The sequence below is a fragment of the Pristis pectinata genome, chromosome 13, assembly GCF_009764475.1.
Source record: "Pristis pectinata isolate sPriPec2 chromosome 13, sPriPec2.1.pri, whole genome shotgun sequence".
NCBI lineage: Eukaryota > Metazoa > Chordata > Chondrichthyes > Rhinopristiformes > Pristidae > Pristis > Pristis pectinata.
Window position 1 is genome coordinate 11,466,201 of NC_067417.1, and position 18,398 is coordinate 11,484,598.

The 18,398-nt window shown below is 38.0% G+C and overlaps 1 protein-coding gene across 3 annotated transcripts in view; it reads right to left on the bottom strand.

The window, feature by feature from the left end:
• wwox (WW domain containing oxidoreductase) overlaps positions 1 to 18,398 on the bottom strand; it is an 808,566-nt gene that overhangs the window by 494,691 nt on the left and 295,477 nt on the right. The window lies entirely within an intron of this gene.

The following is an 18,398-nucleotide window of genomic DNA, read 5'->3' on the forward strand; positions in this document are numbered from 1 at the left end:
AAAGATGTTGCAGATTTGCTGCTAGTGCTGTTTGTGAAGATTGGGTTAAGAAGAAGAAATTCAGTTGCATGGTTCACAGAACGTGTTACTGGACTGAATGATGTTTTGGTCATGGGACTAGTAACCAGAGCTCTATACCACTGATCTGGGGACATGAGTTTCAATCCCACCACGGCAGCTGGGGAATTTAAATACAAGCAACAAAATAGACCTGGAATTAATGCTAATTTCCTTAACATAGAACACAGAACATTACTGCACAGTACAGGCCTTTTGGCCCACAATGTTGTGCCGACATTTTATCCTGCTCTAAGATCTATCTAACCCTTCCCTCCCACATAGCCCCCCATTTCTCTATCATTCATGTGTCTATCCAAGAGTCTCTTAGACAACAGCAACCATAAAGCAAAGGGATATTGTCTAAAAGCCATCCGTTCCACTAAATGTTCTTTCAGGAAGGAAATGTGCCACACTAACCTGCTCTGATCTAAATGTGACTCCAAACTCACCAGTGTGGTTGACTCTTAACTGTGATCTCAAATCAGAGACAATTGAGGATTAAGAATAAATTCCCAGCATCATTAACATCTGATGAAAAAGAAACGAAATAAGATTTCCCTGTGAAGGACATTGCCAGGCATTCCCTGTTGAAGTGATGAGATTTCTCACAGTAGTAAGCATATAGCACAGTGAAAGAACCTGCGGACCGAGGACTTTGCAATGCTTTGCATTACTTGTATTGCTCCAGATTCCAGCATCTGCAGAATTTCTTGCGTCTCTGGTGTGATTCCACTGTTGTCAATGCCCTCTAGTGGAAGAATGGCACAAAAATAAAAATGGAGACGCAAGAGACTGCAGATGCCGGAATCTGGAGCAACAAACAATCTGTGGGAGAAAAGGAACTGTCAACGTTTCGGGTCGAAACCCTGCATCAGGATTGAGGTGGCCAGTATAGTGGCTTCGTAAAATTGCTTCTTATGCAGACCTCTACATGTTAAACTGCTGAATTGTGAGTGTTGTTTAGACTTTGCATTTGAATACATTCCACAGTGATATCATGAGAATTGAAGACAAGGATAAATGAAGTCTAACTAGAATGTTTTTGGGAAAAAAGTTACTTATCTTTCAAGATTTTTTTTGGGATTCTTCCTCAAGAGTTATGGGAGCAAGAATTGTTACAGAGTCATAGAATCATACAGCACAGAAACGGGCCCTTCGGCCCAACTGATCCATGCTGACCAGGATTCCCATGTAAGCAAGTCCCACTTGCCCGTGTTACCTCGGCCCATATCCCTCTAAACCTTTCCTATCCATGTATCTTCTAAATTTAAAGTACCTTCAAACATAGGAGAATGAGAGGGGAACTTATAGAAATGTTTAAAATTGTGAGAGGCACAGATAAGGTGGACAGTAAGTCTTTTCCCCAGGGTAGGGGAATCCAAAACTAGGGGGCATAGATTTAGGGTGAGAGGGGGAAGATTTAAAAGGGATCTGAGAGGCAACTTTTTCACATGGAAGGTGGTGAATAAATGGAACGAGCTGCCAGAGGAAGTGGTCGAGGCGGGTACAGTAGTGTCATTTAAGGAGCACTTGGATAGGTACATGGAGGGGCGGGGCTTGGAGGGATATGTGTCGAATGCAGGAAACTGGGACTAGCTGGGTGGGCACCATGGTTGGCATGGACTGGTTGGGCTGAAGGGCCTGTATCTGTGCTGTTTTGCTCTGACTCTAAATGTTGTTAATGTACCTGCCTCAACCACTACCTCTGGTAGCTCATTCCATATACTGACCATCGTCTGAGTAAAAAAGTTGCCCCTCAGGTTCCTATTAAATCTCTCCCCTTTCACCTTAAACCTATGCCCTCTAGTTCTGGATTCCCCAACCCTGGACAACAGGGAGTGATAAGTTCCTCGAATAGGTAAGTTTGTCATTCAGCAACTCCAGTGTAGATTTTATATTAAAACATTTCTCTAATACCATAATGTTTATCTGTAACTAATCTGCTCATTCTTTCAATTCTGTTATCAGAGTCCAATGACGTTTATTTGAAATAAAAATGAACAGATTTGTAATCTATAAATGTAGAAAAAGTCTGACCAAACTTTACAGAAGATTACCCCATTAATGTTTTAATGCTTACATTTTTAAAACTTGCCTCAAGGACTCCGAAGGTCAGAGTTAATTCAGAGTTCTTACAGGTATCCCCTTAAACCCACTCTCTGATAAGTACTGTACTATTGTAATGTCACCTTAAAATAATAGCCAGTCTAACTATACTGCATTTGTACAATCCTGCAGTAAAAATGGATTGCTTCATTTCACAAAATTATTAGCAGCAAAATGTGGTCCTTTTGTGCTGCCCTGCAACTTTACTGCTTCTGCCAGCAGATTTAATATACGCCAGTTTGTATTAAGATGTTACTGCACCCTTCCAATACTAATCGCCAATTATGACTCTATTAGCCCTACTTGGCAGCTCATTTGCTCTTGCAGCAGCTGAAGGGGACTTGGAGTAGAACCTCTGGTCCTTGCCTTTCTGCTTCAATGAGCTCAGCACAACTGCTGTCATCGGCAGACAGGAATAAGCCAGGACAGGGCCTGCTTCACATAACTACACCTGACCTTCTGACAATTTAGAGGGAAAAATACCTGCCTCACCGCAGCAAGGAGCTTCCTTCAGATATAACACTGAACAAATTAAAGGCAACACAATATATCTGAGATCTACCCACTAGACACTTCATTAAATTGCTGCTATTTCTTCTTGTACAGCACTAATAGAATCAGTGGCCTTGTTAGTTGGTGAGTAAAGATCAATCACGTACAGAGAGTCACACTCTTTCTGCTGCCTTACAAAAAAATCACAGTTTAAACAAAAGTCCATCGTTAGAGTCTGCAGTAGCCTTAATGTAAGGTACTTAAACAAAATACTATCCCACATCCAACTTCAATCGGTACAAAAATATACTCAGTGGAACTTGTTAAATCTGGCTGTGAACATTGTGGCCTAATATATAACTATTTGGTCTTGGTCAAAAGATCATAATGTGCATATGTAAAAAGGTATTAAATTGCCTTAGGGCCCATGGCAAAGGAAAATAATTGCAGCAAAATGCTGAAAGTGCTCTACAGAGGTTCCTCCAAAGTGAACACCAGTGGGATAGGTGGATATGAATGCCGTGGCTCAAATGTATTCCAACAACATTTTCCAGTTTCTGCAATTTAACAGAAGTTCACCATTGCCTCAAAAGAGCGTCATTATTTAAATTTATTTGTATTTGAAATTGCTTGCTAAAGTGAATCCTACTTAGCCCTTTCGACCCAGGTAATTACAAAATAAAAAATTTAAAAGTTCCTTCTTTACGCTCATGGTTTAAAAAAAATCAGTAAATCTCAGTACAGCACTGGTATTTCCTAATTATCTCAATGAATTTCAATGTGAGGGGTGACTGAGAAACATTCGAGGGAATCATATATACTTGTGCTATAAGGTTTCATTGCTTATAAACATCGCTTGCACTCTGATTCTCAGCACATCTCCAGTTATTCCTGATCCTTGTTTTACCAGTGAAGAGTTTCTAATTTGCACTATTACAAGTAATGTCTGCAAGTTTTGACAAGTATATTAATGCAAGGAAGAATTTTTCAAATTGTACTGCGTAGAACCTAACCAGGAAAATGATTTTTGCACTTAGTTAATCAAAAAAGATTATGGATTGTATGAATTATATTTACACAAGGTAACAACATGTACCAACGTTTTATCATTCATTTAAGCACAAGGTAGTGAAAGCACTTTGTTGCAACACTTTATACTTCTACATATCACCCGATTTAAACCTAAACAGCACAACTCATGTGAGAACTCAGCCACATAATTCAAGGCCCAGTCAATTGTGAAATGCAGAATTATTCACTCTTGCATTATATTGAACAAAAGTCAACTGCAAACAGTTTATAACTGCAGCGCAATCTCCGTACTCTGGCCAGTTTGTAAGTAGTCAGAAACAGCAGCTGTAATCTTTTGACAGTGTCAAGTAACTTAAATTTTACTTACTATGTACAGTACCATATTAATCTGAGTGAATAAGCAACTGTGCACTCATGATCTGTACTTGAAAGGGTTAAACATTGAACTTATCAAATGCATACATTTTCTCCAGTTGGCAAAAAATTGAGCCAATACATTTACATAGTCATGGAAACCATTACTCTGCAAAAAAATAAATTGAAAATGCTATTTGATTGCAAAATACATCATGCAAACATGCTCAAATTAAACCAAAATGCTGGCAAAAATGTGCTGATAGGGAAGCCCTTGGAAATCATCCAAAAAGGAGTCAGATGTCATGAGACTGTAAACGAGAATTTGAAAATTAACACACGCTGCAACATGTCACTTGAATACCATTGAGTAAAGACCTTAAGATCATAAACCTAAGAACGTAAGAATTAGGAGTAGAACATCTGGCCCTTCAAGCCTACTCTGCTATTCATGAGATCACGGCTGATCCAATTTTCAGCTTCTCCTAGTTCAGCTCCATTTTCCTGCACCAGCCCCATGTCCCGTGATTCACCTTAATATTCAAAGAATTGTCTTTCTTTTGGACTGAACACAGGACTGATCCTACACATTCCTCTGGGATATAGAATTCCAAAGATTCACCATCCTCGATGTGAAGTAATTTTCTTCCTTTCTCAATCCTACATAGCCTATCCTTTATTCTGAGAGTGTTACCCCTGGTTCTAGACTCCTTGAGCCAGGGGAACATGCACCCTGTCGAACCCTTGAAACATTATTTAAGTTTCTGTCAGATACCTATTGTTTTATGACTACTCACCAAAGGATCTCCAGGAACTCAAATATTCACCCTTGTTCAAATTCATCGTTGAACTTTCATTATCCTGATTGCAAAATAATAAACTGTAACATAGTATAAATTAAAGCATTATTTAATAGGTATTAGAAACAAAGCCCAAAGCTCATTGAAGTTTTCTTTAATTTGATCAACAATCTTTCTCCCCCCGACTTCACCCAGCATGACTGAGCAAAAAAAAATTATGTATCAATTCAAAGTGGAGTCTGATCCACCAACGAGTTAATCTTTTTGTAGATAGTCTCAGGGCACATGAGCATTTTTGTCTAATCAGTCATTGTAAAATTCTACGATAACATTGGGAAATGACAAATGAAGAACATACTCACATTTGTATTGACTCAGAACATCCCAACACTCTTTAAAACTTATGGAATGCTTTGAAAAACATTCATCCTGCAGTCAAACGCAGCAGTCCTATCTTGCATATTGTAAGGTCCCACAAACACCTGATAAGTGATTAATCTGTTTTCAGTAGCACTGGTTTGTTGATGAGGATGAGAAGAGTTCTGAGGGGAGGTGATGGCATGGGTTGTTGACCGGTATGCTGGAGAAACACCCACAGGTGGTATAGAGAGTCTCAATTTAATTTCCTATCCAAAAGGCATCTAATGCAAGAATGCATGGGACACCCAGCATTCCACTGATAAATACATAATCTAGGCTGACACAAGTATATAGATCAGTTGGAAATTTGGGTGGTGAAATGTCAGATGGAGTTTAATCTGGACAAGTGTGAGGCATTGTATTTTGGGAGGTCAAATGCCTGGGAAAAGTAAACAGTAAATAATAGGATCCTTAAGAACATTGACGTACAGTGGGATCTTAGGGGTCAAGTCCATAGTTCCCAGAACTATACCACTTCACCACTGATAGGGTGGTAAAGAAGGCACATGTAATGCTTGCCTTTGTCCGTCAGGGCAATGAGTATTAAAGTTGGGAAGTCATGTGGCAATTGTATAAAACTTTGGTTGGGCCACATATAGAGTATTGTGTGCAGTCCCAGTTGCCACACTAAAGGAAGGATGTGGAGGCTTTGGAGAGGGTGCAGGAGAGGTGCACCAGGATGTTGCATGGATTGGTATATATTAGCACTAAGGAGTAGTTGGACAAATCAGATTGTTTTATCTGGAGCGTCGGAGGCTGAGGTGTGACCTAGTAGAAGTATATAAAATTACGAGAGGCACAGATAAGGTAGACGAGTCGGAGTCATTTTCCCAGGGTGGAAATGTCAATTACTGGAGACCATAGGTTTAAGGTGAGAGGGGGAAAATTTAAAGAAGATGTGAGGGGCAATTTTTTTTTAAACACAGAGAGTTGTAGGTGCTTGGATTGCTCTGCCAGCAGAGGTGGTAAAAGCAAATACAATAGCAACATTTATGAGACATTTAGACACATAAAAAGGCAGAGAATTGAGGGATATAGACCATGTGCACACAGATGAGATTAATTTAGATTATCATCATGGTTGCCACAGACATCGTGCGCTGATGGGCCTGTTTCTGTGCTGCACTGTTCTATGTTCTGTGTTCAGCCCACAGCTTCAAAATTTAGAGACAAAGGTTCTATCAAATCTACCAAAGATAAGATATTTGTTTATTAGTCACATGTACAGTACATCAAAACACATAGAGAAATGCATCTTTTTGCGTTACCGAGAATGCACTGGGGACAGCCCCCAAGTGTCACCACTCTTCCGGCGCCAACATAGCATGCCCACAACTTCCTAACCGTACATCTTTGGAATGTGGGAGGAAACCCACACAGACACGGTGAGAACATACAAACTCCTTACAGACAGTGGCGGAATTGAACCCGGGTCGCTGGCGCTGCAATAGCGTTACGCTAACCACTACACTACCGTGCCATCCCATGAGACTGTAAAGCAATACTTAAATAAATGATTTTAAGAAATTGCTCAAGGGATTTTTCACTGACAAATAATTTTAGTGGCAGAACAAGCTATCTGGCTTTGCAAAAAATCCACAAAACTGGAATGATCTTTCAAAAAAGAGGAAAGTGCATTTTTATTGAATTTTTTTTTAGACTTTAGGACAACCAGTATATGCTTCCATCAAATGAACAGAGACAGCTTATTTATTTTACAGAGTCATTTATATTATATAACGTGGATGGGGGATATTTGACTTATTATGGCTATACTGGCTATCCAATTAGTCCCACTTTCCTGCTCTGGTCAATTTAATGATATTTGATTGTAAATTCTATCAATTTTCAGGCTTAAGTTATCCACGTTGCAGGGCTTACAGCCCAAAAGTTAATGGTGCTTATAGGCTGTCTTGGGTAGCGAACGAGTTCCATTTTTACAGAAGTCCGTGAGTCAATTTTGTCCGTAAGTCAGAAGATACACAAAAATCACTGGATATGGTAACCATACCTCCACAGTATTGTAAGGAATGGCATCAAAAGCACACAAGACTGATAAGAAAGAACAATTATTAAATGTGGAGAAAGAGGAAACTGCAATTCAGAAGAACAAATGTATGTACATACATCAGACTTTAGAATTTAATATCATGAAGCTCATTCATATGTAGATGTGTTCATAAGTCAGGTGTTCATAACCCAGGGCAGCCTGTACTCTGCAACATACCTACTGTGGCTATTGTGGAGGTTTTAGATTTCCAAGAGATTAAATAATTGAATCCATCCGCAATAATCTTAGAACTAGACAAAGACTGAAATAAGTAACAAGGTGTCAAGAGCAAGCACAATGGGGAAGTTGCAAAAGTGATGCTTTTCATTAAAAATATGAAGCCTTTTATTCATGAAAACAGAACATAGGTAAGAAAGGAGAAAACATTGTCTGCCTCCTCACATCACATCTTTAAACCCATTGCCATTGACTCAACAAATGGGGTTGAGGCTCCTCATCGAGAAAGCATGTTCACCGAAAGGGTATATGAGAGGGAGGACCATCAGGAACTTGTTAATGTCAGGACTCAATCTATCATTAAAAGAAAAAAGCTGGAAACAATATGTGAAAGTCGTGAAAAGGAATAATTGCATAACATGGTCTTGGCAGCAGTGCCACAAAAATAACCTCAAAAGACTTTCATAGACAACAACAAAAAAAATCACTGCATGGCTGTCAAATCAACCAATCCAAGTCTTCTCCAGAGTCTGGATGAGCCAAGAAAGAAAAGATAAAGATAAGATCTTTATTAGTCACATGTACATCAAAACACACAGTGAAACATGTCTTTTTGCGTAGTGTTCTGGGGGCAGCCCGTAAGTGTTGCCACACTTCCGACGCCAGCATAGCATGCCCACAACTTCCTAGTATGTACATCTTTGGAATGTGGGAGGAAACCAGAGCACCCGGAGGAAACCCACGCAGACACGGGGAGAACGTACAAACTCCTTACAGTGACCGGATTTGAACCTGGGTCCCTGGCGCTGTAAAGCGTTACGCTAACCGCTACACTACCATGCTTGCCCAAAAACTAGCGCCCAGTCATGCAACCCTATCTACGTTTTGGTGTGTGTTGAAAAAAATGGCTTGAGCTGACGATACTTCATCTTGCTCTGACTACTTACTCCACTGAAAGTTTCTCCTTTTAACCATAGCACCTTGTTTGATCGCTCTCAACTCATATTTAAAATCTTTTTCCTCTACCACTCAAGATGCTCACAGATTTCTTTACTTACCTGTGCACTTAAGCGATCTCGGTCTCACTGATTTTGGCTTCTAACCAAACTCGCACTATCAGAGTTTGTTGCCTTCCTGTCTTTCTTTAACTCTTCCCTCCATATAAACACTTGAGCCTATTTACACAAGCAATCCCTTGACCTAACCATATTATGTGAACTCCCTGTTTGTATCACAGATAAGGTTTTCTCTGACGTCTTGAACCTTCATCCCTCACAGCCCCCTTCCTTCCCACTTACTTCTGCCTACATCACTGTTAAACAATCCTCTGATTCACTCGGAATGGCACTTTCCAACTCCTAACTATCAGAATTTTGATCACAAAATTTATGTAGCTGCTGATCTGTTCAATCATTTCCATACCCTGTTTCCTTTAATGTTCTATACTCCAGTAAGTCTTTACCCACACATACCATGATTTTGACCCAATTTCACTCCCTTTAGTCTAAAGTCCAACTAACAAAAAGTAAGAAAATTGGAATTAATGTTTAGATTAATGAGCTTACATCAGAAATGATGCAGTTGTAATGAGAAATCATGGACCTGAAATATCAACTCAATATCTCTCTCCATTGACGTTGTCTGACTTATTAAATATTCTGTTCTATTTCATCGTCAGATCTGGTTGGACCAACCCAGCAGCATAATGCCTTACTCTCCTCTGTCTGAACTATTCAATATTACATCTTCATCCTGGAATAAAAAGACAGCCAATGCCTTTTTTTCACCACAACCTTAAACCTCTCCACCAACATTACGTAGGGAGCTTCTAGACTTCTATGTCCTCTGCCACACTGCTCTCTTTTTCTTGCCCATGTAACTTTCCCCTGCCCTAGCCGTGACCCAGCCTGATATTGTACAAATGATCATGGAACCATGGATGAACTAGACAGATGAAGCTGGGCACTGACACAATACTTACAGAAGCTGACTGCATCTTCATGTACGTTATTACTGAGAAGAATAAAATATATGAAGAGGAAGAAGCTGCTGGAACTCTGCTGAATTCTGGATTTTCCAGGCAGGAAGAGAAATAGTTGCTGGAGTGATGGTAGAACTGGTACATTGGAACCAGATAAAGGGAGTTCCATGGCACTGAGGTCCAGAGCCCAGAGTTTTGAATGTCACAGGGACAAGCAAGGATAGCTCACCATGATCACAAAGATTATCTAATTTAATTTCGGAGATTGCTGTCCATGTATTGGGTGACATAAATGTTCTTCCTCTTTCTTGGCCATGGATTAAGTCAGGTTAATAAAGCCATGTTTTTTTGAAGGAAACAAAGTGTGCCACAGAACAACAAATTTATAATTATTCCAAAATAATATTTCATGTGATTTTCAAAAGTTGTTGAATTCTACATTCCCTTGAACTTGCTGCAAGGTACAGTTCAAACGGATAATCTTATTTTGATATTAATATTTAACATTCAAAGTGAACTGGTCAGTTCATTAATTCTGCATTAGGTTGGAGATGGTGAATGAATTACCACAGTGAAATAAACATTTGTACACTCTTTCAAACTAAAAAAATTGCAATTAAGTCATTCATTTTGAAACTCATGCAGAAAGGAAAGCTCCACTCAACTACAGAATGCAGACTCTCCCAAGTAACAATGAACATCTACTGACAACTCAGTAGAAACAAGCCACTTCTCCAAAAAAGAGTAAAGGCATGCAATAAAAGTAACTCAAAGGATATTTGCACACCTCATTATGTCGGATTCAAGAGTGGACATGGTATAAGAAAGGCTATTTCCATATTCACCTTTATAGCCTGAATTTTAATCAAAAACCAAAAGAGACAGTGGAAATAACTCATGTGAAAAAATTAAAACTTCGACTGTTTTTTTTAAAACACATACCTCCATAAAAATATTTTTACTAATATTTAATGTAGGTGGATGCAGCCTTCATCAGAACTACGGTACTTTTTTCTCAGTCATTCCAAATCACTTCACAAGGAATGATGAAATATGATTCCAAGATTCAGGTTGCACAAGTAAAGGAATAATCTGCAAAAAAACAAATGCCTAAAATATCTTAAATATGAGACAGATATTTAATTGCAGATATTAAGGAAAATAAAAATTGGAGAAGCTTACTTTTAAAAAGAAAATACATTTATCACAAAGAACACAAGTACAGTTTCTTTGCTAAGGCTGCTAAGGAATTACATTTTTTTAAAAACTCATCCAGAGAGGGAACCCTCGTTTAGTGATCTCAGCCAGCTATTATCAAAGCTGCTTGAAGTTTAAAATAAGCTTTGGTCTCACTGAACAAACCTGACCATTTGAGAGGCAAACATGGTTAACGTATAATTATAAGAACACTAACAGAAATAGTTAAGATTAGGTGGCGAAATTCCCCAGTTCCTGGCTTCTAATCAAACCCAGCAGGCATTCTAATAAATCACTTAGATGAATTGCTGCTTGCATTATGTGGATCACGCTTGAAGTGTGACATTCTGAGCCAATTACTTCCCTTAATTTTTTTGTTAATAATTTCCCTCTTTATTACAACTTTCCTTTACATATCAGACATCTCCCAGATCGTTTCATTTAAGTTGTTCCAGAAATAATGCTTTTTTTTGGCGGGGGCGGGGGGGGGGGGATGTCATCAGCTAAGAATATGTAATGAAGAGTAAAAAAATCTTCCTTTAGTTAGGATCCTGTGGTCAACGTTACCTTTTCTTTTCAGCCCTTACGCTGCTCCTCCACCCTATACTGTCTACTCTTCCTGCTTTTCCATAATTATGTGATTGATTTATCACATTAAAACACCAACCACCCTCTCCTCAATGCATTATTTTTATTCTTACACTGTTTCCTTTCTGGTAATTTATTGCTGAAGTCGATTAATTAAAAAAAATGTTTTGTGTAACTTTGTTTCTCTACTGCACGATGTATAGGACACGCTTTCAAAAGAGCACAGTATATCTAAAGACAAAGAGTGCCTGGAGGATGTGCAGAGTACTCCTATGGCTCCTGTGCTAAATGAGGGCTCTGCTAAAGAACAAAAGATGATGAACCTCAGCATGGGAGTTCAAAATTAGTGAAAATGCATCCATCACAAATAATAGTATCACTTCAAAATAAAATGTAAATATTCCATACTGGTGTTCAAACACCCCTGCACCATACAATAATAAGCTATTGACTTGCTTACAGCATTGACACTGCCTGGGATGGAACGATTCAATTATGAGGAGAGATTGGATAGGCCGGGGGCAGAGGAGGCTGTGGGAGGACCTCATAGAGGTATACAAAATTATCTGAGGCACTGACAGGGTTGATAGTAAGGAACGGTTCCCCGTGGCAGAGGTGTTCTAACACCAGCGGGCATAGGATTAATGTGAGGAATAAGAAGTTTAGAGGGATTTTGAGGAACAATTTTTTCACCCAGTGGAATCTGGAAATCATTGTCTGAGGAATTGATGGAGGAAGGGACTCTCACAAAATTTATGAAGCATCTGGACAAGCATTTGAATCGCCAAGACACAGTAGGCTAGTACAAATCAAGTGCTAGTAAATGGGATTAGTAAAGTTAGGTGTTTGATTGTTAGTATAGAGATGGCAGGCCAAAGGGCCTGTTTCTGTGCTGTATGACATGATGTTGTGCTGTATGACACGGTGTGCTGTACTATCTCCCATGTACCGTGTCAACAGGGATATCAATGGACATGTCAGGTGTTGCTGCAGTAAGTGCTCATTCTTGCACAGTAATAATTCTCTTCAACTGTATGCACCACCAAGTGAAGACCAGAGACTGACGAACAACATCAAAGGCAAAGTAATGGGAAACCAAGATGTCTGAAAGAGTAGATTACCTCCACACTTCCATTCTCTTAGTTGGTTGTACAGATCGGTATGATTCAAATTTGTCTGCTATTTCACCTTCTACTTCGCATCACAAGATATTTTCAGGATTAACTACATTCAATCTTAGTGGGAAAAATGATAATAGATACTTCTGATATCAGCACTTCTTTTTTTCCTGCTGCAGCTTTCTCAATTAAATATAGTAATTTTCTGGGATTAAATGCCCATATATGTAACAAGGCTAATGTTGTAATAGTATTCCATTCATAGGTGAGACCCTGCTACTTTTATGTAACTATGTACAGTTTGTAAAAGTTTAGTGTGGATGCACAATAACAATATCATCAGGTGGAAAGTTATCCTCAACTACACAGCATAGTTTCCTCATGCTTCTGAGCTTCAGTTTCATTGACGTCAATAGATAGAGGCAAAGGACATTAGTGATTAGTGCAACCCAGAGGGAGGTATCCCTGCCTTCTATCACTATATAATTGGTTTTAAATCTGTTGTTCAAGACACTCAGTATTGCTGGGAAATTAGATGCTTTTTGGCACCCAACAGTAACATTATAAATTCCCAAGCCATAGGTGGAATGACCAAACATCGAGGAAAACTGCCATCATTCTGTCCTAACAATGAATTTCCAAGGTGTGTCATTATAATGTTTTTGATACCCCATACCAAGCATCTTTGTGGTATCTGAAAGACTGTCATTAAAGTGCCAAGTGTGGCACTTTGTGCTCTGAATACATATGCAATAGATATGGCTTGAAACTCTCCCAAACCCACTTCACATTGGAGTCTCACAGGATGCAAACTGAGATAAGTTGCATTCCACTAATCTGGACTCAAGTCAATACAGCACCACCCATTCCTCAGCTTTTGCATTCTTAAGGAATTTTCTTTGTTTAACATTGTTTTAGAATCTATGTTTAATACTGCTTTGGGACTGTTAGCACAATAACTTAAAAGATTTCAGGTATTGTTCCACTGATTTCAATGTGTAAAGATTTGCTTCTGGCTGCCACATAAATCTAAAATTATTAGGACCCAAAAAGACCAGTGATCCACTTTTTGAAAGACCTGCTGGTTTGTTACTTAATTTTCAAATAGTTCTCAGCAAAATTATGTGGAGTCCAAAATGAGAGATCATAAATATCAGAAAATTACAAATAAGTCCAATAGGGAATATGCATTTACTTCAAGAATGGTCAGAAATATGAGACTTGTATACTTAAGAATAGTATTTTTTTTAAGTTCATGCGATATGGGCATTGCTAGCAAGACCAACATTTATAGCCTATACCTAATTGCCCCTGAGAAGATGGTGGTGAATCACCTTCTGGAACAGTTGCATTCTCCAAAGGTACTTCCACATTGCTGGTATGTTGAGTGTTTCAGGATTCTGACCCAGTGGAGATGAAGGAATGATAAATAGTTCCAAGTCAGGATAGTGCATGGCTAAGAGTGGAATTGAGAGGTACTGGTTTGGAAAGCTGGATCTGATATCAGAAAATATCACTGCCTTTACATGAACAAAATAATAGCTATTAAGATATTTTACGAATGTTACCCAAACAATACTGCCTATAAAGTCAACATATTTTGACATAACTCATAAGCAGGATTGTGAAACCGTTAGTGTTTATGAACAGTTTTTGGATCACATCCCATGTAGGGTTATAGAGTTTGAAAATTGTATTTTAGTGTTCAGCATTTTTTTATGGACACCAAAGTAATTTACTTTAATAAAGTGTTGAATTGCAATATTCCCAAAGTGACTGTACAGAAGATGCTACATAAACAGCTACATGATATTAGTCTCCACTCCCCATACACATTGACCTATTGTTCGCAATATTAGCCAGGAAACGCTTAACACAATGTTATGATATTGCTCTGTCCAATTTTAATAGAAGCATTAATATGTTTTGTGCTAATTAATCTTGCAAAATGGCCCAAAAGTAATCCCTGCATTACTGCATATGGCATTTATATCCATGTTGATGCTGCTCTTCTAATTACTAAAACGTTGCATCATCCTATTCTATCAGTTTATTATCTGTTTCTAAAACTCCTTCCCTTTCCCTGGGCCTTTCTAATAACTTGTTAAGTAGCATTCACGACAAAAAAGTTTTGGTAAATCCTTCAGTTCCCATTTTCAGTTAAAATTTCAACAAACTCAGAAAAGTACTAAACAAGATCTATTAACTAACATAATAAACCTTTCTTAATGCTTCATATTAAGCTTTCGCCACCATTCTTTCAGGGTATTTAATATTTATACATCCACCAATGACTTCAAAAATGAACAGCTTCTTTGAGTAAGCCTTGATCCCTCTTTGGTTTTGTAACTAAATTTTCTTTTTTTGAAAAGAAACACAAGCCCTGTATTCAGCAATTCTTTCAAAATATCTGTCCAGATTTGATCTCCCTAACAGCTATTTTTCAATGCTACTTATATAAGAAAAATATTAGGATTTGATATTTTCCAGTCCTTAGCCTATCACTACTTTGTAGTGATTCTCATACTATGAGTTGAATTCCTAATACTATGACGTGAATTTTCTTGGACCTTTGCCCACTTATCTCTCCATAACTTTGGCAGGGATGCTATTTACATGCATGAACAGAGCTTCTTCTATAGGCAGTGTACCAGAAGAAGCTCAGAGCTAATTCACCACCCATCCCACCCCATCAGTTTTTCTCCCTCTTATTGTCTAAGTCCTAAGCACTCAGCTGCACGTCTACGTCAAGTGATACAAAATAGTCGCAAAGGACAGCAGCCATCTGTTATCAATCCCACATCCCACAGTGCTTCTTAAGTTTCCCACAGCTTTCTCCGAATTTATGTACTTACTGCAATCTTAATCTTGTCTATTCTAGGTTTGATAATTTTTTTGTACCTCTTTACTGAATCTCCTCCCAATCTTTTATTTTATTCCTCATCACATTGTTACATTTTCCTCTGGAATGTTGTGTTGTTCTTTTAATTTCTTCTTAGGATAAACACATCACTCTGTATATTGTCCATTCTGAGCTGCCCTCGTGAAAGTGTTATAAACACTCAGCTTGAAGTCATTTGGTGAAGGTGCTCCCACAGTGCCTTCATATTCACATGCCCAGTAAATGCACAAACTGGGGCCTACAGGGACCATTTTTCAAAGTTGATGTTTTTAATGTCAGTGCTTGGTTTACTACTTAACAGTGACTGACAGAATGGAAAGGTTATCAAATTCTAGTATCATGTGATTTTTATTCTTCAAACAAATAACTTTGAAAATTATTTCTCCAGCACTATTTCATATAATCTAGAAATACATTTAAATTAGAAGTCATGTTACAACCCACTTCTTCCAATAAAAAAAATGAGAGAACATGACCAAAACAATAAATTGATGCATTTATTAGATATATTTTCCTAAGGATGCAGAGCTAAACTTCTATTATCAGATTTTGAACAGTACAATTCTCCAGTTAAAATTATATGGTTATTCCCATACTACCCTTTATTTGCAAAGTCAGAAGAGATTTCCTTTTATTTCAGATAAATTCTATGGTGTACCCAGCTGAACAAACATTATAAATTTTATAGTTACTACAAATCCATGAAAGAAAAAAAATTACTTTTCTCCCTTTAGCAAACATAATTAAAATTCAGAAGACATGAAAAGTACTAAAATTATACAATGCTTACTTTAACTGCAAAGCACAAAAAGATGATCTGCAGTAAAATGGGGGAGGTAACTTTACTTGAGCTTCATTTCCTTCATTGTTAAATGATAAAAGACATTGCTGACTAAAAAATGTCTAATCTATTAAAAACTCTGCATACAAGGGTGGGGAATGCAGAATGGAAAGTTGAGTACCAGTAATATTCAGATACCTAGATACTAGCTATAATAGAGATCAGCCAAAGAAAGCAATGAATTTCCTGCTTTGAATCAATCTCAGTCAAGCAATAGGCTATAAAGCAAAATCAACTGATTTGAATGAAGTGGAAAGGAAGGTGCCCAAAACGTAGGAACAGATTGGTGCATTAACTTTATATAATTTATAACACTGAAACACAAGTTGGGTTGCATCCCATCTATTAGCAGAAGAAAGCACATCTGTTAAAACTCCAGTACAATGGACGTCAATCCACTGGAACCGGAAAAGTAACCCAATAGTCTTAGAACTTTCTGCAAGCGCTGGGCATTTTGATCCATCACTTTGAGAAGGGGGAAAAAAAAACATTTTGGTTGCTTGAAACATCTGCTAAGCTCTAGCTGCTCAAACACACTAGTCTTCTACTCATAACCTGCCAACAAAAATATTTGTCTGAATGAAGGATTGTGCAAATCGCAGGATAATGGTAATCTGCTTGACAAGCCTACAAATTTCAAATATCATCACGGAGAAGCTAGTTCAAACATGATCCGTCTTTCATTTGGTATAATTAGTTCACATTTCTGAAATTCTTCTTAAAATAGCTTTTCATCTGTTTTACACATTATTAAATATGGATATATACCATCTAATCTTATCACAAATATTCAGTATTTCAACAACTGAGTGTACAAAGCCCTTTTCTCTTCCTCCTTACTGAAATAGGTGTAAACTATAACAATTATCATGATTGCTAGATACAAAAAGAGCCAAACACAAAGGGAAATAGAATATTCCATCAAGAGAAATGAATAGATTTTCGTCTGTAAAATTACTATAGCACAATAAAAATGTTTGTTGATTCAAAATATAATATACTAGCTTTGCAGTTCACGAATAAACAAAAGCTGTGGAAGATAAAATGGTCTATTGCATTTACTCAATACAGCACAAGATGATGGATGCTTTCACCCAAAAAATACCATTAAGGATTATTGTTGGAATCACAAGTTACTTGGCCAGTGACCCTGGGTTTTATAATCTAGTCACTTCAACTATCCATAACTGCAACAGGAAACACCAAGGAGACATAAGCAGTTGTCCACTACAAATGCACATAATCAAGACGAACTAAAGAACAGGGAGCAAGGGCAATGAAGTTTTAATACCACATTTGGGTGGCGCAGTGACACAGCTATAGCAACCTAGGTGCAATCCTGACCTCCCACCCAGAGGAGTCTCCATGGTCTCCCTGCGACTACGTGGGTTTTCTCTTGGTCCTCTGGTTTCCTCCCACATCCAAAGATGTGTGGATTTGTAGCTTAATTGGCCACTGTAAATTGGCCTCATTTGCAGGTGGGTGGTGGAGTCAAGGAGAAGTTGATGGGAAAGTAGGGAAACTAATACTGGGTTCATGCAGAGTTACATTAATTGGGTGTGTTAGTGTAAACAGATGGTCAGTGCAGACTTAGTGAGATGAAGGGATTATTTCCATGCTCTATAATTGAAATTAAGTCACTGTAATGACTGAATATTATTTTTTTGTGTTGAAACATACCTAGTGACCCACCAACTACTGTAAGGTCTATTGGAAAGAGTTCTGGAAGAGAACTATGTCCTCAACTAACAGCTCATCATCAGCCATGTGCAAATGTCACAAAGAATATGGGCAACCATTAACCAATAACAGACTTCCCACAAGAGTGGTCAGCAACTTCATTGTGGAAGAATCAAATCCAGCCTCACATATGACTCCAACATGAAAACTGGACAGTGGACCACATCATTAACCATCGCTCAAGACAGACATTTGTTGGCAGATTCCAAAGAATTCAATACCAAACACTCAAAACCATAACTCTGGATGTGTCACTTGCATATCTAATCACTATATGATCCGACTGGTTTATATCGCAACTCTCACATACATCAAATGTTACAATTCAACAACATGCAGATATTTCCCATAACTCTAGAGCAACAGTAGAGCAATCTCATCTGTTTAACCACCACACATTTGATGGAACATGGAGTATTTTTGTACAATAACATTTTCTGACTTTGTCAGCATTGATGGAACTATATGCATTCAGAATCACTTAATTATTAACAATGTATTGTAACATCATTTTTCCATAAAACACAACTAATTTTTTCA